The sequence below is a fragment of the Panthera tigris genome, chromosome A3 (genome assembly GCF_018350195.1).
Source record: "Panthera tigris isolate Pti1 chromosome A3, P.tigris_Pti1_mat1.1, whole genome shotgun sequence".
In the NCBI taxonomy this organism is placed as follows: Eukaryota; Metazoa; Chordata; class Mammalia; order Carnivora; family Felidae; genus Panthera; species Panthera tigris.
This window is the reverse complement of record NC_056662.1, coordinates 126,804,563-126,832,003: the sequence shown is the minus strand read 5'-3', so window position 1 is coordinate 126,832,003 and position 27,441 is coordinate 126,804,563. Positions and strand designations below refer to the sequence as shown.

Here is a 27,441-nt window from a genome sequence, read left to right as displayed (position 1 = left end):
ACTCCTGCCCAGAGTATCATACTCACCCTTTACACAGATTTCCCAGCGCTGCTCTCATCCATTCCCAACCACCCAGTCAACTGCCTTTCTGGCAGCTTTGCTGATGTTTAAAAAGTTGCATTATGTCACTCCTCTACTTAAATTGTTTCAGTGGGGCCCTGTTTTACTTACAGTAGGGTACTAGATCCTTATCACGGTCAACAAGGCATCCTATGTGATGGTACCCCAAAGTGGTTCATCCCCTGCAACTTCTCCTTCACTACCAGGTGATTCAGCTACCTCTGCCTCCTTACGTTTTCTTTTTTGAATGTATGACATATCTTTCTGTCACAGGACCTTTGCACTTCCTAGTCCTTCTGCCCAGAATGCTTCCCCCCCACCCCCATATATCTACGTGGTTTGCCTTTGGGCCTCTGTTCAAGGTTTACTTTTCAGTGGAGCTCAACCTAACCAACTGGCCCAAAATAGTATTTCTCCCCACCTCACCTCACCCCACCCCACCTCACCCCACCCCGTGCCCAGTCACTGCCTTTATTCTTCTTTCAAATCTCTATTACCATTGACTTGTGTATCCTCAACTCCTAGACTACTGCCTCACACACAGTGGGAATGCCACACATACATACATGTGGAATGAATTAAGTCATTCATTGTAAACAAAACTCCCATGACCCCATGGAGCTTCTCTGTCAACAAAACCTAAGATTTTCCTTCCATATCCCATGGGAGGAGAGGCTCTCAGGTCATCTGGTATTTGGGTCAGACACTGTCTTTTGGATAAGAATGAGGGAGAATTAGTCATTGCAGGGGATGGGGAAATGCATGGTCAGTGAGCATGGTCCTAAGGAGGGACAGTATGAAACCATAAAATAGAAAGTGCATCTTGGAGGGGAGGGGAAGGAGAGAAGGTCAGAAGAATCACTGAGGACTGATTATATACGAACTTTCCAACCAGAAAGTGGGAGCAGGGACATTCCTGGGCAGAAATGCAGCCTGGCACCTTGGATGGATCAAACGGCTATTGTGTAACTCAAGGCTTGAAGTACACAGGCGATACCATTGACTGCAATGCCTCTGTAATGCCACCAAGTGAACAGAGAGTCATGGGCTCTGTGCCCTACTCTCATTTTAGCCACTTATGTGCTACAGGACCTTGGGGAAGGTCACTCTCCTGCTCTGAGCCTCATCCTTATCATCTGTTGCCCACCAGGCCTGGCTCAGGGATCTGGAACCGCTCCATGCTCCAACCTCCTAGGGTTATACAGAGAGGATAGGCAACAATTTCCAAATATGTACCCAGGCAACCTAATGCCCAATCATGAGCTAAGCTAATTAGAAGGGGGATGCACCTTTCCTCCCAGCAACACCATTTCACACTGACAGCACCTTCCACATGCCGCCCGGGTCTTGTTTCTTGAAGCCGTGTGGATTGCAAGTTACACGGCAAGGAGAGTGACGACAGAACCCCAGCACTTTCCCATGTCCCCCGCTATATCAAAATTGGCCCACTGCTGCCATCAGGGAGTGCTACAGAGTTAGTCTGGGAAAAAACAGTAATTCTGGTATCTGGTAGAATGCCTATACTACTACAGAGAAACTGTTCTCAAGCCCTTGTGTATGTTCGAGGCAGTAAATGTTGTGAACGCAAAGGCATGCAAACTATAAATAATTTTCATACATTCAACAAAGTTTCCCCCAAGTACCTCTACTGGGCAGTGCTTGGATAGCCTAGTTTAATCCTCCATGTGTATTCAAAGGACTACTATGACATTCTCTAATGCAGACCCTTTTTCCTTGGGAATTCAAGAAGCAATTGAGGACCTGCTAGGTCCCAGCCCTAGAAGCCTCAATCAGGTCTCATTGCAATTATAATAATAGTACAACTGTAACATTAAGGCATTAGGTTGGCGATAATTTGCAAACACCAAAGGTCTACTCTTTGGCTTTCAAATTTCAAATTGGAAAAAACAAACCCCATGAGATGACAAAACAATGATGTTAATACAGATCCCAAGGCTTTGGGAGTCTCGTTACGTTGCCCAGGAAATGGCAGCATTTTGTTGGAATAAGTAATAAGCATTTTTCAAAACTTCTAGAAAGTACCACCATACCCGAAGATTTTGTTCAGTGGGCAAATTTCCACTGGCTCTGCTGGGCTCTCTACCAATTTATAGTCAATATAATTTAGCTGATCCCCCACTGGCAATGAAATCAAATACCTCGTCCTCACCCCACCCTGACACTTGCTCCCAAATTAAATGACCTCTTCCTTCCAATGACCCTAGTAGATATAGACATAGATGATATAGATATAGATATAGATATAGATATAGATATAGATATAGATATATAGATATGGATATGGATATAGATACAGATAGGTTTTTTTTTTTTTAGTTTTCTAAAACATTTATTTATTATTAAGAGACAGAGAGAGACAGAGCATGAGCATGGGAGGGGCAGAGAGAGAAGGAGACACAGAATCCAAAGCAGGCTCCAGGCTCTGAGCTGTCAGCACAGAGCCTGACATGGGGCTTGAACTCACAAACTGTGAGATCATGACCTGAGCTGAAGTTGGATGTCTAACTGACTGAGCCACCCAGCTGCCTCGAGATTTTCTGTATATAGACAACTCGATAGAATATCTATCTATCCACATACACACATCCTGTAAATCCTGTATATATTTCTTCCAAAACTAAAATACTTATACATGTCTGTTGAGCTCCTTGAGGGCAGGTCTTAATTATCCCTCCATCCTCAATACCCAGCACAGTCCTTAACAGAGTATAGAAAGTTGGTGAATGGTTTAAGGAATAAATACATGAACATCTGCTCTTTTTAGGGACTAGTGCTCAGTAAGACTCGATCCCTGCAGTGGTCTGAGATAAGAGCACAACCCAGTGAGGGCAAGAAGCCATGTTCAAAGCCCACTGTAAAGGATGGAAGGTTCTAGTGAGGACTGCGATTGGGGTAAAGCGAAAGCGTTCTGGAAAAGGGGCGCAAGAGAAGAGGTAACTCATCTGGGCTGGAATAAGCTGGAAAGGTTTCAGGCAGAAGGAGGCTGTGGACTCGGGAGGGAGAAACTTGTTACTGAACATCTGGCAACCGGTGAGGCTCGGGAGCTGGATGGAAGGTAAGGCCAGATCACGCACTCTTGGTGGGTGGGTGGAGACGAGGGGCCTTGGGAGTGACAGCTGTCACAGGCTCACTTGGAGATCCTTCGGCAGATCCCAGTCTTCCGGTTACGATGAAGGGGCGGGACTGGTATTCCTATGCGCTTTTACACCTGCGTTAAACGTAGTTCTCTGCCAGGTAGACTGATATCCTCGGCTGGCCTGGGGCTTGCCTGGATGCCTGTCCCAGTCCTGGGGTGGGAGCGGTGTCCCCTGCTGTCCACCTCTTACCAGAGCCCCAGGAGTCCTCACGTGCCACCCTTCCACGTTCCAGTCACTCCTGCTTACCTGTCTGCCTCTCTTCCTAGAAGGTGAGCACCTCCAGGACAGGAGCTAGGACTTTATGCTTGAATCCACAGCAGGCCACTCAGGGAATACGGGTTTGCTAATAAAAGGGAAAAAAAAAATGAGTGCAGAAGTGACGGCGTGAATACCAAAATCTGTATCCAAGGATCTCGTGTCTGAGTCCCAGCCATTTGCTTAGAGAAAGAGGGAAGGAAGAATGGGCAGGCAGAAGAGGGGAAAAAATGTGACGGAGGAAGGAAGGAAGGAAGGAAGGAAGGAAGGAAGGAAGGAAGGAAGGAAATGTTTTTCCCCTTTCCACCGAGTTTAATGAAGCTGTAACTGGTTTCTGGCATATGAAGAAGCAGACAGGGATCTCATGTTATAGTTGAAAATTAAAAGGAAGGAAACTCGAGCCATCTGAAAGCAATCTACACCCTCAGCGATGCACAAATGAGCTGAAGACAGGCAGCAAGGGGCTTTGAGAAGAGTCTGCTTCACCCGCTTGGAGGAGACGGTCAGCGACTCATTCGCACAAAGGGAAGCCTGTGACTGTCCCTGCCTTTGGCCCTGCCAATCAGATTTGGAGGCTGAGCTGGGAGAAGCTCAAGGTCAGGGACAGGCATGACAAAATGACATGTCTCCGGGCTGTGGATTCGCATTTGCAGATGTCTCTTTGAATCGAAACTCCCTGTGCTGAAACCTGGGTGCACTTGCAGAAGTGGGCTTCGCTGCCTCCAGGCTGGTGGGCCAGCTGTGAGAGCGTCCCATCCCAGGTGAGGACATGCTGACATATCACCGCTGACACGGAGGACCTTGACCTAAAATCCTGGGGACTCGAAGATGACTTCACTCATTCCCTGCTTACCCACATTCTCCTTGTCAGACAACCACGGTCACAGCCACTGTCAGTCCTGTGCTCAATGCTATTTTAAGTGCTGCCCACGAATGATCTCACGTGATTCTCCCGGTGACCCTCAAAAAATAGGTACCCTGTTCAGTTTTAAGAATTACGAAAGAGAGGTCGTTCGCTAAAACAGCTTTTCTTTGGGCAAATGCAAAAGCTTGCAGTTATGTGTCTTCTCCACTAAGGGGCATTATCGTCTCACATTAAAAATGCCAGACCAGGTCAGGGTAGGGCCTTAGCACGAAAGCAGAAGTTTGTAAAAAGGACAAAGCAGAGGGATTGATTTCAATGACCTGGATATTTTCTAAACGCTATTCCTCTTAGTAGTAGAATGTTCAAATTCACAGCTGTAGTACCCAATGCTTACTTAACTCAGTAACTCCCTTAATTCCCGTTCAAGGTCATTTCAAAGGCACTGACTGGTCTTCAAGAGTCAGCCAGCAATGGGCCAAGGCAACTGGGGTGGGGAGAAAAGATTAATAGATTCAACCATTTGGCTAAGTAGTCATCCTCCCCAGCTGCTTTCGCTAATTTCTTATGTCACGTTTTCCACCAAGGGAAACACGGCTTGCGGCTGAATCACCTTGACTCCAGTTGGGAGTGTAAAGTGAAAGAAAAAAAATAGGAAAAAAAAGAAAGAAAAAAAAAGGCTGACATTCTATCCCAAGCTTATCAAAATGAGTTTCTCTGGCTCACTTTGGCACAACTGGAAAACACTCTGGAAGCGTACATTAAGATAGGAGGAGCTCCTCCATTCGTGGTCGTACCCCCACCCCTGTGCTTATAGACAGATAGGCTGTTTCTACACAGATGGGCTTCCGGACATGTGACGCTGCTTTCAGACATGCTCCTGCAGGAAACTCACAATACACAGAGAAGGCAGCAAAGTCACCGTGGGGCTTCCCTGTTTGGATGGATGCACCAAGACCGCAATTAAAGCAAACAAAGTCATTGAGTTTATCTCCAAGTTTATTTTAAAGCCCAGCCCAGCTCTTGATGACTCAACCATACGCTATCCCGATTTAAACTTTACCCTGCAGCTGGGGTTCCCAGGCTGGTGTCCGTGGCCACCAATGACTAAATTTGAAAGCACTGCTCTCCATCTGCTGCGGAGCTCGCAGCCTCACAGACGGATCAAGTACTGTTTAGGCTGCGTCTTAATCCCACTTGAAGATTGCAAATTTTTACTCAAACACGAGGTCTGAGGCTACTCTGCTGTTCACACCAGCAGGAAAGCCCGCTATATGAAACAACCTCAAGTCACCTGGGCCCAGCGGCGTGTGGGAAACAACACCGGAGAGACTGTGGAGACAGCAACTCACCTTCACGGCGGCCGAGCCTGTGGCCTTGGCCATACATTTGAGAAGCGCTGCGCTAGACTAAGGATTTGAAGTCCCCTTTTTATTCTGCATCTCCAAAGGAAGCAGTTATTTTAGGACGAAGGAGATCAAGAGGCTCCCCTGTACTGATTCAACATGCATTTTGTTTTATGAGTGTTTCATTTATTGACCCCACTTGGCACGCATGAAAGTTCAGAAAATAATCAGGGATAGCATTTACGGAGCCCCACGGTGGACCCAGGTCTTGCGCTAAGTGCTTTACACACGGTATCCCGCTCCTGGAGCCCAGGACTAGATGGCTACAAAGCCTTTACGCTTCTCCCTGTTCAAATTGCCTCCTACTCCCCACTCAGCCAGCCTCAGTTTACTCACCTGAAAAAAGGATCAGCCAGAAGCTAGACCAGATGATCACACAGATCCCTCTGATCAGTAAGCTTTTATGAAACGTGGAAGGCAAAACTATATACACATCTTTGTTAAAATAGAAAACCCAGGTGTTTAAATGCAACACTTGCTTCCTTAAGGGGAAAAAAAGAAACCCAGAAAACAATCAACCCATTGTGTGTAGCAATACTTAATTTGACCCTCTACTAGTTTGTGTATTACTGACCAACCAGCCAGCCTCTCTTAGGACTGACACCAGCAGCTCCTCCTGGGCCCGGACCAGGCACTCAGCAACTCAACACGGTCCCGGGCGTGACCGGGAAGGGACACAGGCGCACGTGCCGGGGGCGCCATCTTCCTGCCCCGGCTGGGGAGCAGGTTGGCATGGCAACGCCGGAGCCAGTCTTCACTTGCTCCCTCCCTTCCCTTTCACGCTATTATCACTGTGTGAGATCTTGCCCCAGAAGAACAGAGAAGTCCTGAGGGCGAGGTCTGATGTCAGGGGAGAACAAGCGAGGCTTTGTGGGGCCCTTCAAGGAGAGGAGGCCCGGCCAGGGCTCTTCGCGCACACAGAGGGGCCTGTGCTCTCTCAGCGTCGGGGGCAGAGAGGTCTGCTCCCGTCCTGCCTGCAGGGCGGGGCCTCCACCAGCACATGGGGGGCCCTGTCCCTCCCCCGACGGGGAGCTGGACAAGGTGGACGGATCTCCACCCGGTGCCCACAGGCTCGCCCACGCCAACCCCCGTGACCACTGTCAAGCAATCTCTCTCTCCTTAGCCATTCTCCCACCTCCCGTTCAGAACGGCACCCCCACCCCTCCACCACCCTTGCAGATCTCTGCCTCCTTCTCACAACCCGTCATCTGCTCCCAGTCTCCTGTCTCCAACCCTCCTGGGCACCACCCCTACTCTGAGCCACCTCTGCCTCTGAGAAGCCTCCCCGGTCAGTGAGCTGCCCTGCTGCCTCTGGTCTCCTAAAATGCTTCAGTTGTTCTAATGGCACAGGAGGTGTCACACATCTGATGTTGGTCTGTTTATCACCATTGCTGACTTCGGCTTGGAAACCCCATCTTCTAGGACCAGTTCTGCACACCGAAGATGCTTACTAAATAGCTTTAAAATGCTCGAACCCAGAGAGCATCCCGAAAACGTACTTTTTGCAATATGGTTTTTAAATTTATTTGAGGTGGGGGAGAGGAGCGGAGAGAGAGGGAGACAAAGAGAATCCCAAGCAGGCTCTGCACTGTTACGGCAGAGCCCGACACGGGGCTCGAACTCACAAACCATGAAATCATGACCTGAGCCAAAACCAAGGGTCGGATGCTTAACCGACTTGAGCCACCCGGGTGCCCCCCAAAAACTTACTTTCAAGTAAAATATTCAACTGAGGCTTTAGATCAAAATAAGAAGAGCTAACGCTAATTGAGTCCTTACTATGTGCCCAGCACCACCGGGAGCAGGTGCACATGCTGGCTCATTTAATGAGCAAAGCAGCCTTACTTATGAAGAAGGTGCGATCGACTCTCACTTTACAGACGAGGGAACTGTTGGAGGAGGGATGTGCTAACTGTCTGAACCCACCAGCTAGCGAGCGGGAGAGGAGGACTGTGACCCAGGCGGTCTGGGTCCAGTCTGTCCTCCTAACCATCATGTGACACAGTGTTTCATGATGACCACCACTGAACCAACCCCACCTAAAGTCCCCTCTGATGCACACTGTCACGTGTCATTCCCTGAAAGTAGGGACACACGCTTTTGCAAATGTCATCACATTGCCAGGCCCCTTTTGTCCCATGTAATGGCAACTGAATAATTCTGTCAGATGGCCATGTTCCCCTTCTTCCTGGGCCGGCAGCACGGTCAGGAGAGCAAGGTGGCCTGTTGGGAAGTGAGGTCTTTGGAGGAGACACGTTCGGAGCCCGATTTCCTCAGCAACGATTCTCTCCGCAGAACGCGTCTGCCCATTTGCAGCCTGGGCCTAACTCTGCTGTGCAGGTCAGATGAAGTCCCCTCATCCTGCGACCACTAGGCTGGCAGCTTCCAAGCGCCAGAGAAAGGTGGGCTCGCCATCAGGGCTAAGCCAAGCACCCTAAGCTGATTCTCCTATCTTCCAGCACAGAGAAGAAGCACAGACAGAGCTTCAAGAAGCTGGAAAACTGGAAGAAAGGGGCAGAGCAAGGGCACCAGGGCTCACAGCATCAGGATGGGGGCAGGGTGCAGGCTGAGCCCTTTTACTCTGAGAACCAGATCAGCCGTTCTGTGCTCCAGAGCTGATGGAGGCCCTTCCTGCCATGAAAAGGGGGGGGGGTCCAGTTTCTCACCTTCCAGAGGTGCTTCCTGGTTCTGGTGGTGCAAAAGCGAACCCCACATCAGGGTCCTGCTGGACAACATGTGGGTTCAGCAGCCATGACTCTCTCTGGGGTCATGTTCGGAAAGGGAAAGCCCTGGACAGTCAGGCCCGACTCCCACATAGTGACGATAGAGAGGGGAAGGGGGTGTCCAAGGTCAAATGGTGAGTCCGTGCCACAGCTCGGGCCAGAACCCAAGTTAATCCCGACACCACAGCCGTCCTGTCCTTCCTTCCTTTTCTTTCTCATCTCTGCTCCTTCTTTCCAAACTTCACCTTATGTCAGTTAAAGGCATCCAAGAGAAATGCTTACTCGCCCTGGTACAGCCAGGCTTCTGGAGCAAAGAGGGTGAGAAGAAGCTCACGGTGAGGTTTTTCCTGAGAGGGAGAAGAGAAGAAACCCAGGTGCCATGTCGTCTCCTCTGCCTAGCCCGTCAGGAAGGACAAACAGACCCCCCAAGAGAAGAGTCAAGGAAGCCCTGACTGATTCTCCTGGTTCTCCAAGAGGAGAAATGGAGAGGAGGGTACGTCATGGGGCTATATCTACCGGAGACTCCAATCAGAGCAAAGCACTCATCCCTCAAGCTGCTTGCTATTGAGATGTTTAAGCCTACTAGAAATGAGGGTGAGCCTGGCTGGCTCAGTCAGTGGAACCCGCTGCTCTTCATCTCAGGGTCAGGAGTTTGAGCCCCACATTGGGTGCAGAGATTCCTTAAAGACAACAACAACAGCAATTGGAAGTAAGCCTACCAGAATGGGACAAGGTTAAGTTCAGAGACAGCTCTTCAAGGAGGGAAGGATCCCCAAGTGCCCACAAGCAGAACCGACTGTTGTTATCAAGTAGTGAGCTCCCCGTCCCTGGAAGCATGTAAACAGACACCCTTGGGGCAAGCTGTGGAGAGTCTGCTGGCATCGGAAGATCCGGAGAAGACTCCAAGACAGGATGTCACTGCTCTGTCCAGTGCTGCATTTCAGAGCTCTAGGTGAGGGCCACGTTCAGGGACGATCCTTAACTGCTCCTCATTGGTTTATCAGAAGGATAGCACGGCATGCAGAGCGGAAGGGGAGACAGTCACAAGTGAGTGTGAGTCCTGACCACCTAGGAGCGGGGGGCCTTGGGCAAGCTGCTTCATGCCTCTGAGCTGCAGTTTCCTCTTCTGTAACGGGCATCCTGGTGTGCTTGTGGACCTCTGGTGCCGGGAGCACAGACCTCAACACACCCAACACGCCCAAGGAAGTGGTGCAGGTCAGCGAGGCCAATTCTAACCCATCCGTTCGTCTTTCAGCCGCCACGAGTGGCTGGAGGGCGTCGGCACCAGGGTGCGTTAGGCTAGAATAGATTCTACATACTACATATGTGTGCGTGTCTGTGCGCGTATGTATGTATATACACACACACACACGTATCTGGGTATATACAGACACACAAACATATACATATAACTTTTTTCTTTTCATTTTTTTTAAGTTCATTTATTTTTGACAGAGGCAGAGTGCGAGCACGAGCTGGGGAGGGGCAGAGAGAGAGGGAGACACAGAAGCCGAAGCAGGCGCCGGGCTCGGAGCGGTCAGCACAGAGCCCGACGTGGGGCTCGAACCCACAAGCTGTGAGATCATGACCTGGGCTGAAGCCGGACGCTTAACCGACTGAGCCTCCCAAGCGCCCCACATAACTTTTTTCTAAGAGGAAGGGAGAGGAGCACAGTTCTAAACAGCCCTTGCAGTTTCCACTGGGAAGAAGCAGACCCGGCTGTCTGTAAAGTTGAGTTTTGCTACCAGAGAGCCCTGGTGCAAGCTATACTGTTCCGTCAGTGTTTCTGGGTGATGGCGATGGCTCCCTCCTCCTCTTTCCACTTCTTTTCTTGGTCCCTCTCATCCGATTGCACTCACTAACACCTCCATGGGGTCAGAGAAGAGATCGACTCAAATTAGTCAATCTGATTATTTTTAGTCACTGTTGGGAACAAGGTGGGAGGCTAAGGAGGAGGCTACTAATGGATTCTAAAATGCAGAGTTGAGGCATTTTCTGTGCACGATGATCACTCCGGCTACTTCCTCTCCACCGCCACCACAGATGTTTGAACACTGGCCCTTATTTATAGAGTGCCATTCTGTACTAGGGGTGTCTCTCGCCCAGCTCCTAACTCCTACTCACCCTTCAATACCCAGCTCGTTTGGCCCCTCTTGGAAACCTTTCCTGACTTCCCAGGGCAGAGGACATGCTCCCTTTCTGTACTTTGTGCATGCAAGGGCCTCCTACCCACTCTCTGCGTCTGTGGCTTTGTCATCGTCACAAACATGATCTCCTTGGACGGATGAGCAGGCTTAATTTGTCTTGATGGTTTCCAATCCTCATACAGTGTACAGAGCCACATGGTTGGGACTCAGGTATTGTCTGGCCAGTGAATGTGTACTTTCTAAAGAGAACATTCTTACTGTCCTATTCAACTAGGAGAGGATTAAGAGATAGATATTACCCGTTTGTTTTCTGACTAGAAAAAAAAGGTACCAAGACCTAAATTCCATCATTTCTACTAGAAAAGCTTGGGCTTTCGCCAGCTACTCCCTCCAGTCAGAAACAAGGCTCATGTTCTCACCGCTTTCCAGCAATTTGAGTGCCAAGACCCCACACGAAACCATCAATGTTCAACATTCACTAGGGCACCGGGCGGCAGAAAGGGCCATGAATTCATCAGCTCCAGAAGACCATCTCATTCAGTCCATCTGCATGAACCTATTTCACATCTGAGGAAGCTATGATCTTATAATGTTACCAGGAGTAGGTATAAAATAAGCACTTTAAAAATGAAGCATTTTTTGATCAATCAGAACAAATTCAGGGTCAATAAAATTAGACCCTTAGTTTCATCTAACTCCAATCTCCTCAGGCCATCACTCTGGGCTTAAAAAACTCTTCCCGCTCTAGGCTGTCCTCAAGTGCACTCAACACCCTTGGCTGGGCATTCAAGGCTCCTGGTTAGCCTTCCATCTCCCCCCTCTGAAGGCGCCTCTCAGACTTGCCTCACCTCACACTCCAGTGACTGTCAGGCATGGTGACAGGCACCGGGCATCCCCTGCTTATGTCCTTCCTCTGCCTGGAAACTCCCAACACCCCTCCCTGATGTTCCCCACCCTCCTTGCCATTCACTGCTCCTCACTTCTAGGACTGAGTGGAGACGACATGCCCAAGGAGCTGCCCCGTCCTGCCCCTCTGTCTGCATCAGGAGCGTCCCCTTGGGCTCCCTCACAGCCACAGATCAGTTGTGTTGGTGGGTCACTAGCAGGTGTCCCACTAAAACCATAAACCCCTCGAGAGCAGGGTGTAAACCTAGTCGTCATCTGTACCCAGTGTCTACACTAGCACTGACACAGAATAGGCACTCAGATGTTTGCTGAGTGAATTCATCCTGTCTCTACCCTGAAGGCAAGACTTGGTAATACACTATGTGAATGCATTTCAAGAGAACCGGTAGGAGCGACCTGTGCGAGGTGCCCGTGGAAAATGGCCACTCTAGCAAACTGGCTCCACAATGACCAAATCAGAACAACGACTCATTTCGACCTCATTTACCAATGCAACTTTCTCAAGCAGCTTGAACTAGCATTGGACCACGGGCACTAGAACAGGTCTGCGTCTCATTCATCTCCAGAGTCTTGTTACCAATACAGGTTTTTGAACGGATGGCTCGTGCTCTACTGGGCAAGAGCATCCGTCCCTTTCTCTACTCAGGGAGGCTTCGGAGATGGGGCCTTTAGAGATGTTCTAGGGAAGAGGGAGGAAAAGTAGGAGAATCTCTGGAAAGGCCAGCCAGAACATAAAAGCCCACGTCCTTACAGTGGCTTATGAGGCCCTACATGATCTGACTGCTTCTCTCTGCCCTCACCCCCTTCCACTGTCCCCTGCTCCTTCTGCTCCAATCCTACTGGCTGCTTGCAGTTCCTTAAGCACATTCCCGCCTCAGGGCCTCTGCTCCTTCTAGCTCACTCCCTCCCTCTGTCTACATCCTACTCCAGTAAAACCTAGCCAGGGAGGCTTCCCCTGGACCCTGTATAGAACAGCAGTCCTGCTCTCCCCACATCCCATCTCTCTGGCTTGCTTTATTTATTTAGGTTTTCCTGTTTTACTTTTTTCCATAACACTGAACACTGCCTGATACAATGTACAAATGTTTATTTGCTGATGATCCCACAATTGGCGCTGTAGGCCTAGCACCAAGATGGCACCTTCTTCGGAGCTAACGGACACACAAGGCACAAGGTTACGAAAGAACCCAATGGGGGATCAAAGCTACACTTAAGTAGCTCTAGATAAGACTGGGGAGGAAAAGGAGCTAACATCTGTTGAGGAAGAAACTATGTTAATGCATTTCAACTATATCCTTTGATCTTGACCACAAGTGGACAACATAGAGCATATTGTCCCCATCTTACCGACGGGGAAACAGAACCTCAGGAATTTGAAATGATCTCAGCAAAATCACTCAACTAAAGAAGCAGAACTGAGATTTGAAATCGGGTCTGTCTAATTCTAAAAGCTCTCCTCCTTCCTCTAAATTATGCTGTAGCCTGGCGGCCACTCTAGGGGAAGAAACCGTAAGAGGAAGAAAAAGGAAGGGAGCACAAGACAATCCTATTCCCTCAAAGAATGAGAATTTGGTATAAGCAACAGGTCTAGGATGAAACCGGAAAACACCTTAGAGATCACCTGGTCTTGCTTTCTGTGCTACACTCAGCTGTATGAAATGTTTCTGCTTTTAGTTTTAAGGGAACTCAAGACATCTAGATGAAGAAGAAGAGCTTTTGGACAGAGGGCAGCAGAAGGTAACACCAGCAAGTGGAGAAAGATGAACAGGTGCATGGCCTTCTCAGTGTATTGGCATCTCCTTCGTGACTCCTGGTCTTGTCCTGGTGGGCGTCCTGGGCCAGCTTATGGAGATGTGTTAGAATACCAGAACCCAGGCTGCTGAGCCCTCAGTAGAACCTTAGTCATCTGGGAGGGGTGTCGGTTCATGTCACGTCCGAGTTCAACGAAGAAGTTCAGGCAGATGTGGCCCAGTCCTTGCAGATCCATAATGGATCAGGAGGAGGTGACAGAGGAGGAAAGCAGTAACAACAAAGAACCCATGTGCCTGGCAACCTGCAGCTGGTGCGTGGCAATGCTCCTGGATGAGAACTTCGCAAACTAAAAATGTCTCAAAAAATGTTACAGCCAGTGCGAGGCAAACCAGACCTCGGGCACGAGACCCGAATTCCATCCTGGGTTTGCTACTTAAGGACGTTCCTGCTCACCTGAGTCTGCACGGCAAGAATGGGCAAGAAAGGAACCCAGACTGTGCTTCAGAGGAAACGAATTCTGCAAGGACAAGTCACCTGGAGGTACAGTTCTAACCTGCTCTCTCCTGTATGCAGTTCTAAGCTACTCTACCTCATGCCTAAACACTCACAGCTCAGGACAGCTACAGCTCCCACTCAGAATATATTGGTAGAACCCAGGGACCTTTAACCACTTTATGTATGTATGCATGTATGTTTATTTATTTCTTTTGAGAGACAGGGAGAGAGCACACAAGCAGGGGAGAAGCAAAGAGGGAAGCAGCAAGGGAATCCCAAGCAGGATCCGCACTGTTAGCACAGAGCCTGACGCAGGACTCGATCCCACAGACTGTGAGGTCATGACCCGAGCCGAAATCCAGAGTCGGACACTCCACTGACTGAGACTCCCAGGCACCCTCCCTTTAACCATGTCAAAACTATAACCTTGGGGTGTTTTTTTTTTTTTTTCCTTTTATGTGTATATGGTGTCAGGAGGCATGACTTCTAATCAAAGATGACAAATCTGGTGAAATGACCACCTTAATACTTTCCAGTATTCTATAAGCACACACAGCGCGTATCCTTTCCACTAAACAGGAAAGTTACCGTGGTGCTGTCTGCCATGGCCAAAGTCACTTGTTTCTTACCCAGCACTGTGTCTTGTGATTCAGGCTCACCGATCCAGGCTGATGGGACAAACCCACTGAACAAGATGGCCGCGGCAAGTCTGGCTCCCAAGTCAGGGCCGTGCCCGCTGGAGTCCCGTGGCTTCTCTGTCCTTACGTGAGTGACAATCTGCTAAGAGGGAATGCAAGTCATGTTATTTTGAGAGGCCATTTCCTGTTCTCCTCTAGAAATAAGACATCTTTTAAGGAGAACAGAGAGAATACCAGAATCACAGATTACCAGGGCTGGAAGAAATCAATGCAATAGCCTTCTCTAATGCTTTCATTTTGTAGCTGGGGAAACTGAGGCTCAGAGAAAACAGTGTCATTCAAGGATTCAGCAACTTGGAGAATTCAGATTAGAACATGTCTCTGACTCTCTCAGAATGTTTTTAAAGAGGAGCTTCATGGTCCGGCTGACTTCTCAATTGACCCTGAATGGGAAGGGTTTGTTTATTTTATTTTATTTATTTATTTATTTATTTAATTTTTTAAACAGGTATTCAAAAAGGGAGGTGGACTTTTTCCAGATCGCTGGTTTTGTAGTTTGGCCCCTGGGAGCTAAATTAGTGAAACAGTCTACCTCAGGCATGTGGTTGGGATTGTTCTGTTTCCCATTAGAAAAATATTGTTATGGAATAGAAGCCTCAGGAGCACGGTAGTGGGTGGGCTTTGTTTTCCAGTGATTTGTGCCCAGTCAGTAGGTCTCTCTGTCTCTCTGTCTTTCTCTCTCTCTCCATGTTTCAGGAAAACACAGTAACAGATACAGTCCCTCCTCCCATGGGTGTCATTTATTATGTGGCTTTTCTGGCTACTTTGGATTTGAACCGCCCCTCCTGTTTGCAGAAAACCAAAACCCAACAAGCGATCTCACGTTTATTAAGTAAATAATATCTACCAGGCATACCAAGTGAATCTTACAGTACATTTTCCTGATTTGTCCTCAGAAATTCCCCACAAGGTACCCTGAAGTCCATTTTCTCAAGAGGTGAGAGAACCGAGTTTCAGAGAACTACAATGATCCGTAGAGTCATAATGGAAAAAAGGCACAGAACCAGAAATAAATGCATGTCTAACTCCCACATCTATGTTTTGCCCATCTACTGTAGACCTCAGTTATTAGGCCAAAACACTAGGACTTGTCTTACTTATTTTTCCAGTGTTTTAGCTTGAATGCGGGAGAAAGTTCTTTGGAAACTATAAATTGTTGTAAGGACATGAAAGATTATTCTTGTTAGATTCTCTTTCAGCCGGGAGGCTCCAAGGCCCTGCTTCCTGCTGTGCTCCCAGCAGAGGCTCCTGTGTCCCAGAGAAGCTGCGCCTGGGCCCTGGCACTGAGAGGGCCCATCAGGAAATCATGATTATCTACGCTTGGCGCTTTGTTCCTGTTCTCAGACAACAAGGGACAAGGCTGGAGAGCCGGGCTAGGGGGGTGGAGAAAGAGGAAGAAAAAAACAGTAAGTGAAGGGGGGGGGGAGGAGGAAGGAAGGAAACGATAGGGAAAACACAGCAACTTTGAAAAGTCCTTGGCCTGATGAGAAAGTGATTTCTGAACTGACATCATGTGGGGATGGCCCTGCATTTTGGGAAAGCAGGTCACGGAGGTAGAGGAGGAAGGAGGTTTGTTTCCTCTGGATTTGGGGTTGTGTTCGTCAATTCCCACCACAGAGCACAGCCAGAGGAAAAGGGTGCCCTGACACAGGGGCTGTTTTCTATGTGCTTGGGTGTAGACGATGAAGAATGTGAATTTCTGAAGAAGGATCCCGGGGTAAGACCGTGTCTCTCACCTCTTGGCTGTGGCTGAGAGGCCAGATGTGCCACAAAAGGACCTGGAAACAAGAGGGAAGGTGTTGAAGTGATTCAGTATTGGAGGAGCCTCCCTCCCCACCACTTTCTTTGTCAAACACCCTCGGAATTATAATACGTTTTCAGTGTATATGATAGAGACTTCATTCTCCCACTGGGGCCCAGCAAGAATCCCACTTTCTTCCACCAGAAAACTAAGAGGGTCAGGCCAGTAGAATGCTCAGCCTCTCCCAGACTATGACTCTCAGGTACTTCCGGAATGTTCTCCCACCCATGTTGACCCCTCTACTCATTTACAGACGCTCACAAGAGTACCCCAACTCCCAAAGTGCATCTTTAAGGATACAGTCACCTGGTTAAGTTGCACAAGAACACAAATAACCCTAATCATAACCTAATCATACATCAAAGCTAATACTATTAACTCTTTCCAGTCTTTTGATGGGGACAAGGAGGGGGCAGGGAACGCGGAGCTTCCTGACAGGCAAGTCCAGTCCCACCCACTCTAGCAGTTCCCAAACCCATTGTGCGCTGGAGAAGGTAACAAAAAGTACAATTCTGGCCTGGCGTAGCGGCCAAAGCTTCTGGAGAGTTTTGATGTCACCAACCTGGCTCTGTCCATGGACCAGCATTTGGGTCACTTGTGATCCTAATCCAGCCCTCAGCATGCCCCAACTCCTTCCATCTTATTGATTTGGTCACAGAGGCCCTACCAGGGAGGAGGGGCTCACTCTGAGGATCTGCCCTTGATTCTGTAAATTATTCCCCCAGGATCTGCCCTTGATTCTGTAAATGATTCCCCCCACCATCCAAACAAACACAGGACAACACAAAGTAAGCATATCCTTGAGAGGAGTCCAAGCTTTTCGAAGCGATGGCTGGTAGTTTCCTGACTGAGTCACCCATGGGCCAGATGTCCATCAGAGAGAACAGAGGTCAAGCAGGGAAGGACACTGACAACTCCCATCTCAGGTCCCCACGAGCACAGCCTCACACAGCAAACACCAACACTGATTTGCTCCTCTTGTCAGCAGCGTGGACTGTGGCCACAGCTGTTGCCACAAACCCTCTGCTCCATCCGAGACCAGTGGGAGTCCTCGCTTCTGTAGCACGTGGCAGCCAGGAGAACACTTCTCAAAATCTCATGTTTGGTCATTTTCAGAGAGGTACAGAGCAGAGGGGATAATGACCACCATTTTGAAAAGGGAGAAGCTGAAATCCGGAGACATGAAATGGCTTATCCAGGGTCATACAGCAGAAGCAGGACTACAACAGGCATCTCTTGCCCTCCAGTCCAGTGACCTGTCACATTGTCACTGTATCATGTGCCCCTGCCCCATTCAGTGGAGGGACTCAGAGCTTAGAACAGCTGCATGTCTTCCACTTTAGAATGTCTCTGGAAGTAGAAGGACAGGGCAGGGACAAACCAAAGAGAAGGCAGATGGATAGGGAGAAGACCAAGCATGGAGGACCTGTTCCCACCATCCAGTCTGAGCAGGTAAGGACTCACTCGAAAGCCCCCGGTGCAAGCATGGTCTATCGGAGTCCCAGCCTAAACTCGGAGTCAACAGACCTTGCTGCAGCCTCCTTCCTACCAAGAGCACCAGCCAACATGAAGAAATATGAACGGGCAGGTTTTTAGATAATGAAAATAGTTCCCCTTCTGCAAGTACCTACTGTACGTACATCAGGCGTTGTTAAGCAGGGTACCTCTTAACTCCTGAAACTTCCCAGCAACCACACTAGGTAGGCATTATTCTTGCCCCTTTTTCATAGATAAGGACACTGACGTGGTCGTCCAAGGGACTCAGCTTTTGAGCAGTAGGTAGAGCCAAGATTTCCATTCAGGCAATCCGGATGGAATTTCCGCTTTCAACCGCTACCGTGAACCTCCCTAATAGGGCAGTCACGTCAAAAGAAAAAGGAAAAAAAAACAAAAAAGAAAAAAAAAACAAGGAAAGAAAAGGGAGGCTTACAGGAAGGCAAATTAGTGGAAAGAGACAGGGAATAAAGCAAGGACACCGGGAACAGATGACACTTACATTCAAAAGGCAGAGGAAGGGAGGAAACTCCCCAGCCAGGGAACATTGAGAGGTGCCTCGCCGGCCCAGCCAGAAATCTGGACCCTTCCCACACTCGGGTGGCAGCCCCCGAGTCAGCCGGCACCAGTAAATGACATTCTGGCCTTGGTGTTTACACACTACTGCTCATGGGAGGAGGAAGTAGGCTGGGCCGAGGAGGGCCAGCGACGGGAGAGTCCTCAGGGCGGGTAGAGGGATGATGTCTTGGGAACCTATTTTCCATGTCACCCAGAGGGACGGATCCATTGGGCAGGTGGGCAAGCGAGACTCTGCCGAAACGTCCTCACCTTAAACGGTGCACACGCTCCCAGCAACCCTAGGTGTTGAGGATACTACCTGCTTTCAGCCTCACAACAACCTGGGGAGCAGGGCAGGACAGGGATCATCCTTCACCATGTCACAGATGGAAAGACTAAGGCCAAAATAATACTAGTCATAAAATCATAAAATCATCATCATCATAATAAAAATAACAGCGGCAATGCCATTTGTTGGCAGCTTATCACGTGTCAAGAAATAAGCGAGATGCTTGACATGGGTGATTTCATAACAGCACCAACTGCTGAGGTCTGTATGATTATTCCCAATTTACAGTCGAGATAAGCTAAGTAATTTCCTCAAGGTCAAAAAACTAGTAAGCTACGAAGAAGGACCTAAGCTCCTATCTACTTGACATTTTGGCCCACGATCTCACCTCTCAGCAGCACATGCTATGAGACGGTGATGTGACTTAGCCACAGCTGTAGAACAATGCTACCCCTACAACCAACTTCTGAGAGGTTGAAGCACACAGGTATAGGCTTTTACCTAAACACATTATCTACTCTGCAACTTACTAAGTGCACATACAAAGTGACACACGATTAGGGTGACCATGCGATTTATCAGCCAAACCTGGATACTTCTAAGAGCGAAAGGGGGCATATTAATAATGCCCAGGGGATGACAGGCATAAAGCGGAATTGTCCCAGGCACACAAGACATATGGCCAACCCTAATATAATCCACAGCCCCATGGGGCTGGTTATTCTTACGCTTAGTTGTGTTGGACTCTCCTGGATGACCCCCTGCTTTCCAAGCCATGCAAATGCCCCTCTGCGACCATTCACTCTCCTTTGCTCAGCAGAAGGCCTTCTAAGTCTATTGGGCTCGTAGACCTTACATATAAAACAGGCTGACGTAACTTGATTAGGAAGCCGTCGTGCTATGATTCAAGAAGCAAGGAGGGACTAGTTTCAGCAGTATCTTTTAAAAGGACTGCTGGGTTCCTTGTGCCCTCACACCCAGAACCTGAACGTGAAGCTATTCGGATAACCAGCCAGTCCCCCAAATGTGAGGGCTCAGTGGCTCTTTGCGGCAGCCTACGGCAGCCAGACAGGCGACTGGCATGTGAGCAGCTGTCCAGCCCCACAGGAGAAATCAAGTGCACCGACAGCCCCAAGACCCGCTTCCTCAGGGTCAGCAAGCACGGACCCGGCCTGGAGAGGGCAGAGCTGGGATCTGGAGGGCAGGGAGTCCGGTCTGGTGGAGGGGAGAAGGACGCAGCACTCATAGCCTGCTTCTATTTTATTCCTTCCCCCAAGAATCTGCCTGCTTAAGAACCAGGCCAAGAGGAAAAAGAATCTGCCATTGTTTTGAAACCAGGAAATCAGTCTTGAATCAGACTCATACATCAACACAGGTAAAGTGAAATGTTAATGAAGGGCAATGAGCCTCAGTTGGTTCTCTGAAGAGATGTTGTGGCATTCATTTAATCAAGGAACATCACAGCACCAGTAGGCCAGCGACTTCTGACAGCTCTAGAGAAGCTTGCTGGCCTGAAGAGGCTTAGTGACGCCCGAAGAGGCTCGGGGAGGCACTGGCCTCATCCCGCTGGAACACAAAGGGCAACGCCTGCCATCTGCTTTGGTAGGAGCTTCTGAGAGTGATGAGATTTGATAAATAGGTGAGACCCTTCTTTCTGTTTTAAAAAAAAAAAATTTAATGGTTCTTTATTTTTGAGAGAGAGACAGAGACAGAGACAGAGACAGAGAGAGACAGAGCATGAGTGGGGAGGGGCAGAGAGAGAGGGAGACACAGAATCGAAAGCAGGCTCCAGGCTCTGAGCTGTCAGCACAGAGCATGGGGCTTGAACTGGCACACCGCCAGATCATAACCTGAGCTGAAGTATGTCGCCTAACCAACTGAGCCACCCAGGCGCCCCAATACCCTTCTTTCTAAATTAGGTCATATTTATAGGTGGTAGGGGTGAGGGCATGGACTTTTTGGGGGGCCACCAATAAACCCACTACTGCTATTGGTATTATCATTACTACTCCTAATATGATTATTCATGTGATTCAGGGGGTCCCTGAGTTCTAGAGAACGGGATGGACTTATCCAATGCCACCCTGCTGCTGGTAGGCAGAAAAGCCATGACTAGACGCAGCTCTCCCAACTGATTCTGGTTTCTTCCGTCTTGGCATGTAGCTTCTTATGCTGGGAACCCAACCCGAGAGCAGCCCAGAGGCCAGATGGTGACTGCCCAGGGTGCCAGGGCTCGGGCAACCCTAGACCGACAATCAGAGGTCAACCAGTGGGTGATGGCGGTGGGATAAACTCAAGTCACTCTTTTGCACTGTGCACTGACTATGTGCCGGGTGCTGTGCTGCACATCACGTGGCCCTCGTATCAATCTTACTGCACACGGCTGTGCCCCCCCTTAACCTCATCATGCACATAAGGACTGGGAGAGCAGCTCCGAGAGAGGCCGAGCGAGCAGCCAAGGTTGATGGTGGGCGGGGGGTGGAGCACACCTCTGAACCCAAGTTCAATCTCTAACGTCCACAGCTGCCAGATCTGACGCTGTGCGCGAGGGCCATTGCCAGTGGCAGGCGGTAACAGAACCCGGACAAGAGCCCAGGTCTCTACTCCCGAGCTCACACCTGTTCCATTTCCCAGGGTCGTGGCTTCCCCATCTGTCCTCCTGGTCACACCCAGACAGCGAAAAGGTCACTCCCCCACGAGGATGGCAGAAGGAGACCACCTTCTCTGGCCGGAACCCATCGGAAAACTCTGCCCAGTCTTTCCAGAAGTTCAAATCTCACTCTCTGAACACAACTGCCACCATGGATTGCTGCTCTCCGAGAAGGTATTTCACAGGGTTGGTCACGCCAACCAGAGGTCCTCCTCAGGGGTGGGGGTGGGGGTGGGGGCAGGACACACTTTTGAAACTGAATGCGACCAGCGGTGCCTGGGTGGCTCAGTCGTTTAAGCATCTGACTCTTGATCTCAGCTCAGATCATGATCTCAGGGTTCACGGGATCGAGCCCCATGTCGGGCTCTGCGCACACAGTGTACAGCCTGCTTGGGATTCTCTCTCTCCCTCTCTCTGCCCCTCCGTCCCCCTCACAATAAATAAACTTAAAAAAAAAAACTGAATGTGACCAGGCCCCTCTCCCTGACACCCCTGAGTGTCCTAGACAACAGGGGCATCTTCATCGTTTCTCATCCCTTTCCAGGCTACACCTATAGGAATGTCACCTTTCCAGAAGAAAAGGGGCACAACTTAACAGGTTTGAGGCGTCAGCAGCTGACAGCTGACTTGTCTCCATCAGGCAGGCAGCAGTAAGACAGACACAAACAGTCCAGACTACAGAGGCTGTCCTTAACCAACACTGGTGATGCAAGGCGGGACGATGCCTTGATGCGGCAGGAACGCTATATAGGGCCGCAAGGAAAACCGGGTCTGCTCCCAACCTGGCCTTGGCTGGGCCGTGTGACCTTAACTTGGTCTGATCTTGAGGTAGAAATTCTATTAAACGCAGATCTTTCAGCAACATACACCAGCAGCCTCTCTGGGCCACTTTGAAGATCAAATGAGCTTTCTCTTCTGAAGTATGAAAGCTACTTGTGTTCACATTTTCTTTCTGCCACGGGATGGGGAGCCCCTAAAGAGGGGGGGCACGTCTTCCTTATCTTTACAGGGTAGTCACACCTACTGCAACCAGCCCAGCGTCCTGCACAAATGCCAAGGGCTGACGGTCGAATCTGTAAATTGTGGCTTCCTTGAAGGCCGTGGATGGCTCAGAGTGGCTGGGGAAGAAGGAAGGAGGTAGCAGAGACAGTAGGAAATGAGGCTGGCATCAGGCTGTAATGGGCTTTACCTACATTGGCGCTTCCCGTGATGCCAGCAGTGAATCAGCACATCAGATATTGTGTCAGCAGGGAGATGAGGCTACGGAAAGAGCCTGGGGTCTTGAGTCCAACAGCTGTGAGCCGTAACTTCTTTGCATCTTGGCCCCCCTGTCTGTCCATCTCAGGGTTGTTAGGGCTCCCAACGTTAAATGTGACCAGTGCGGTACTCGGCCCCTACGTCAGCTTTAGCAAATACGCCCGCTCCTGAATGAGGGGGCAAAGCTGACCTGGACTAGGAGAGTAAACGATTGCTATGGAAGTTCAACGCCCGGGCTGCCCAGGAGTAGGAAACTAAGAAATGGTGCCATGGCCAGACTGCACTGAGCACGATCCGAAAGCCAATCTGGCTGGAGTCACTGGCCGTCCAAATTCCTGACGACCGCGGCGGGCTCCAGCATACTGTGCAAACATCCGCGGCACTCGTCCTCCCCAAGACACAAGAATGTCACACGGCCAACGCCAGCTGTGAACTCCCCACCAGCCCCTGGCCTACAACAACAAAAGGCACTTTTCAGGTGGCTTATGCTGGGTGTTGTCTAGCGAGAGCACCATTGCCGTGAGGCCAGAGGGAGGCAAAGCACTGTGGGTGGAGAAGCTGGTGTTCTGGGCTGCGGTCTCTGCTTTGACCCTGAATCTCTAAGACATCGGGCAAGCCACTCGCTGCCTTCTGTATAATGAAGAGGTGCTTGGGACTTGGGACTCCTGATGTCTACAACAGCCCATCAAGGGAGCATTTCCGGAAAAAACCTAACCTAGGACATATACTGCCGTTTGAGAACGCAACTTTCTTACAAGGCCGACCTCTGCTGAAATGCCGTACAAACGGGACTCTAAATCCAACAGGGGTACGCTGAAGTCCAGAGGGTGTCTGCTTTCTGTCCTCACCCTACCAGCTCCCGATGGTGCAACGCTGGGTGAGTCGTTTTCCCTTCTGAGCCTGTTAACTCACGTGAGCCTCAGAGGTGATTCTATCTAGCTCGTATCATTTCCCAGCCAAATCCATTTTTCTAACACGTCACGGGGAAACCCAGAGCGCATTTAACTGGGACGCTGTGAGACTGGCCATCCTTCGCCTTGTGGACAGGGACGGACACACGTTCACGAAACTGGCATGTGAGAAAATGGGGCATTTCCTTCATTCTCAGTAAGGGGAGAGAGTCAGAGCCAACAGGGGGAGGAATGATTGAGATCGTACCTGCGGCAGCTGCGAGACGGCTTATCGCGAGGGACAACGGTCACCCTGGCCTAGGCAGACAAATACTGGGGACACGCTCAGACAATAGCACAGCTGCTCCCTTCCTGGGCCCCCTGCTGTGAGGCAAGTCAGAAGCCACACATCAGCATTCAGTGCTGTATTCATCCTCAAGAGTCAGAGGCACTGTGCTTCCTCAACAGCAGGGGGCTGCAGGGGGTGAGTGTATGTACCGGCTATTCAGGGCCCCAGGCACCCTACACCTCACCAAGGGAAAAAAGCAAGTGGCAGCTGCAGACAGGAAAAGGCCCGGGATAAGAGCTGCGCAGAAACTGACTGCATGAAAATGTGCGTTCCCTGTGAGGACCACCACCTTCTAACAGAAGCCACTTTCTTAATCCTAGGGTCGAAGTCGCTCCATCAAAGGGCCATTTACATAACCACCCTTTACATAAATTCTCAGTTTAAGCCCAACATGATTTACTGCAGTGTTGCGGGTTTTTGCCCAGTTCTGCAGCCTAGACTTACACCTCCATACGCCTCCATCCTTCCAAGTCAGCAGCGGCCTCGCCTCCTCCGTGAAGTCTTCTCGGACACTCTTCTGACCTCTCCCATCTCCGAACTCTCACAGCATTTTCTGTCTGTGCCACTCAGCTAGTGCGCATGGGACGCCTCATCACTTTTTGACTGGGCTGCTGAACCACTCCCTAACTGGTTTCATCCTGCCTGGACTCTGGCCCTGTGCTCTGCAGAAAGAACGTTCTAAAGCACACATTTGATGATGTGTCTTCTCTTCAAGCACTTTCCACCGCCTTCAGGATAAAATCCAAATGCCACATCATGCTCCCACCCCTCCCATGGGGATACCCACATTCCTGTCACCATGAAGTACTTCCCAGGGTTATGTAACGGGGCGGTACCAAAGTTGGGACAAGAACCCAGGTCTTCTGATAACCAGCTAAGGGTTCTTCCCACAGTCCCAGCTCAAGTTCAGGTCTAAGGCTGGACCAGAGAAAAGCATTTGGCACCGAACCATGGCCAAGATGAAAAAGCCAAGACCAGCTGAGTCCTTAGGCCTGAGGAGCTTATACTAATTATGACGACCAGCCAATCCTTCAAGTAACCGAGTGGGTGACTACACACCTGAAGCTTAGACATAAGCTGGCTCTCCTTTCACAGGTGTGGAAACTGAGCCTTACGGATGTCAAAGTTCACACCTGGATTAAAACGCTAGCCAAGATCCTACTCCTTACCCTCCAGAATGGTATCTCCAATAGCCCTGTAGCCATCAGCACCTTGTGATCACTCACTATGTCTGATGTTGACCCACAGCACTTAGTTCCTGCTCAGGAGCGGACTGTGTCCAGAAGACCCTATTGCTGACCTCTGTAAGGTCTCTGCTCTCAGATCAGAGTGTCCTACTCCTGCAACTCCTCAGGTGGAACGACTGGGAAACAAAATGCTGATTTAACAGAAGAGGGAGAAAATTCCACTCTAACTGCTGTGTACTTATCCAAAGAGGCGATCAACGCCCTCACCAGATGAATGCCTCCCCGTGGCACTTTCCAGTATATCTGTTTATGGGGGAAGAGGAAGAGGGGTGGAAGAACAAGGTCCGGAAGAGAGCGAGGCTACCGAAACAGAAGTACACGTGGGCCCAGTGGTGTCCTGGAGCCAGCCGGCACCTGCTGACCAGAACCAATCACACGTGTCTCTTCCCAACTTCACGTTCAATGACGTCTTTTGAGAAGGAACCAGCCACGGTGGGAGTACTTGTGCCATGAAATTGGCAACCTCTCCTAATCAGGTTTGTTCTGTTTTTGTTTTTCCCAGAGAATCAGTTACTAAACACTTGCGGGCACACCATTAAATGGATCCATAAGAAAGACACTGGCTTGGGAAGACGGGAGATTTAAATTGTTAACTTCGGCTCTTTCCCTGACCTACTGTTGGATAGGCAAGTTTCTTCCGTTCCTGACCCTCAATTCCTTTAGTCATAAAGGGGGAACAAAAATCCTTATGCGTAACTATATCAACTAAGACAACAGACATGAGGGTGTTTCGGTAAATGCAAAAGTCTGAGGACGTATTTGGCGATGTCGGTAGACATTTGTGGCTGTCACAGCTGGAGTGTGTGGGATGCCACTGGCATCCAGGGTAGAGGCCAGGGATGCTCCAGAGAACCTGAGAGCCTCCCACACCAAAGACTTCCTTTGCCCAAACTGTCAGGGGCGCCCAGGATGAAAAACCCAAACTAAAGATATGCCAACACAGTGGCCCATTCAAGTTCCATAAACACAACAGCATCCAGGAGAAAAATTAAGGGGACTTGGGTCAGTTCACAGGAACCCTAGACGGCAGATGGGTGCAGAGCATTGAGATGTAGGCGACAGGGAGAGAAGACAGGAAGAGGACACACTGCTGGACACAAAGTACGTGCCCATTAATGGCTTGTAGGAGGAAGAAATGGGTCTGAAACCACAGGGTGCTCTCTCGAGAAACCCCACCCTCCAGTGCTCTCAGAAACACACCCCTCCCAAGGTGGACATCAGAAGGAAGAAAGTGACCAGCACAATTTCATCTCCTCTGGGAGGGAAATGGTGTCGAGTGCCAGCCCTGGAGACTCAGGTTAGACAAATCATCACCAGTCTGGCGATCAGAGCAGCAGTGGTCAGAACAGCAACTTTATTTAAGTCACTTTCTAATAGGAGTTGAAACATCTTGAAAGGTGAGGTTTTCAACCCTCCTCTGGGGGAAGCAATTGTTAAAAACACACAGCAGGCAGCCTTGCTTTCCACACATTCAGAAACCACTTTTTTAAGACAATCCTTTTATCCCTTGTACCACATGGGACTGAAAATGCATTTAGCACAAGCCGCCCGAAGCGGAAACCGTGTTGGGTAAGAAATAATCCAGGCGTCGCGGCAACCGTGGGGAGCCAAAAGCGAATCAGAGCAGGCGGGCACAGCTCAGACACTCGCAGGGAAAAAAGCGATGACGTGCGGTGTCAACGGTGCAAAGGCCACTGGGGCCTGGAGTCAGCGGGGCTGTGGGGTAAGGATTAGCCACAGCCTCTCTTGGAAGTCCCCCTCGACACTCCCAACTTGCTGTCCCTGCACTGGGAGAGATGGCGGATTTCTCAAGGAGTAGATGACAGGACAGAGGACCTCCCTCCGTGTCTCCCTGAAGATCCGAATCTGACCATAAACCATCTGACTCACAAAGCCCTTTAATTAAAAGCCCAAGGGTCCAGAGATAATTCTAGATGTGGCAGGACCCAGTGGCTTCTCAGGCACCAGAGCTGCGAGCAGAATAATGAGGGTAATTTGGCCCTTCCTGGTCTGTGAATGACAACTCACTCAACCATAAATTAGACTCCCAGAATGCCAGAGCTGGAAGCCACCTGGGCAACTGTCTGCCCTCCCCCTGCACCCCCTGCACGAGGAGCTGGTGGCCCAGGGGAGGTGGCGGCCTGCCCCAGGCCTGCTGTTGAGTTTCTTTCTGACTCTCAGTCAAATGCAGCTTTTCGAGCGCCCAGAAAACGCTTTTGTTCAGGTCTCTATGCTAGACTCCAAGGCTACTCGGAGCTCAGGAACAAGCTGGTTACAATCCAGGCAGAATTCATAGGATGGGAGTAGAGCAGCTTCAGGGAAAGAAATTTCAAAACCACTTACTGAGAACCAACTCTGCCCTTGGCGGAGCATGGCCTTTTCCACTCCTCGCCTCTCATTCATTTCTCACATCCACACCCTGGCAACATGGGTCTCATTATGCC

The 27,441-nt window shown here is 49.9% G+C and overlaps 1 protein-coding gene across 8 annotated transcripts in view; it reads right to left on the bottom strand.

Moving 5' to 3' along the window:
• CYRIA (CYFIP related Rac1 interactor A) overlaps window positions 1-27,441 on the bottom strand; it is a 106,690-nt gene that overhangs the window by 48,281 nt on the left and 30,968 nt on the right. For 2 of the 8 annotated variants that reach the window (XM_042982464.1, XM_042982466.1), the window contains exons 2-4: window positions 16,199-16,240; window positions 14,394-14,544; window positions 3,465-3,561 (exon numbers count right to left, since the gene is read on the bottom strand). The gene's annotated coding sequence lies outside the window, so the exon portion shown is untranslated. Of the gene's footprint in view, window positions 1-3,464; window positions 3,562-14,393; window positions 17,599-27,441 lie in introns of those variants that run through there. The other 6 variants (XM_042982465.1, XM_042982463.1, XM_042982467.1 and 3 more) reach the window with 6 other exon arrangements.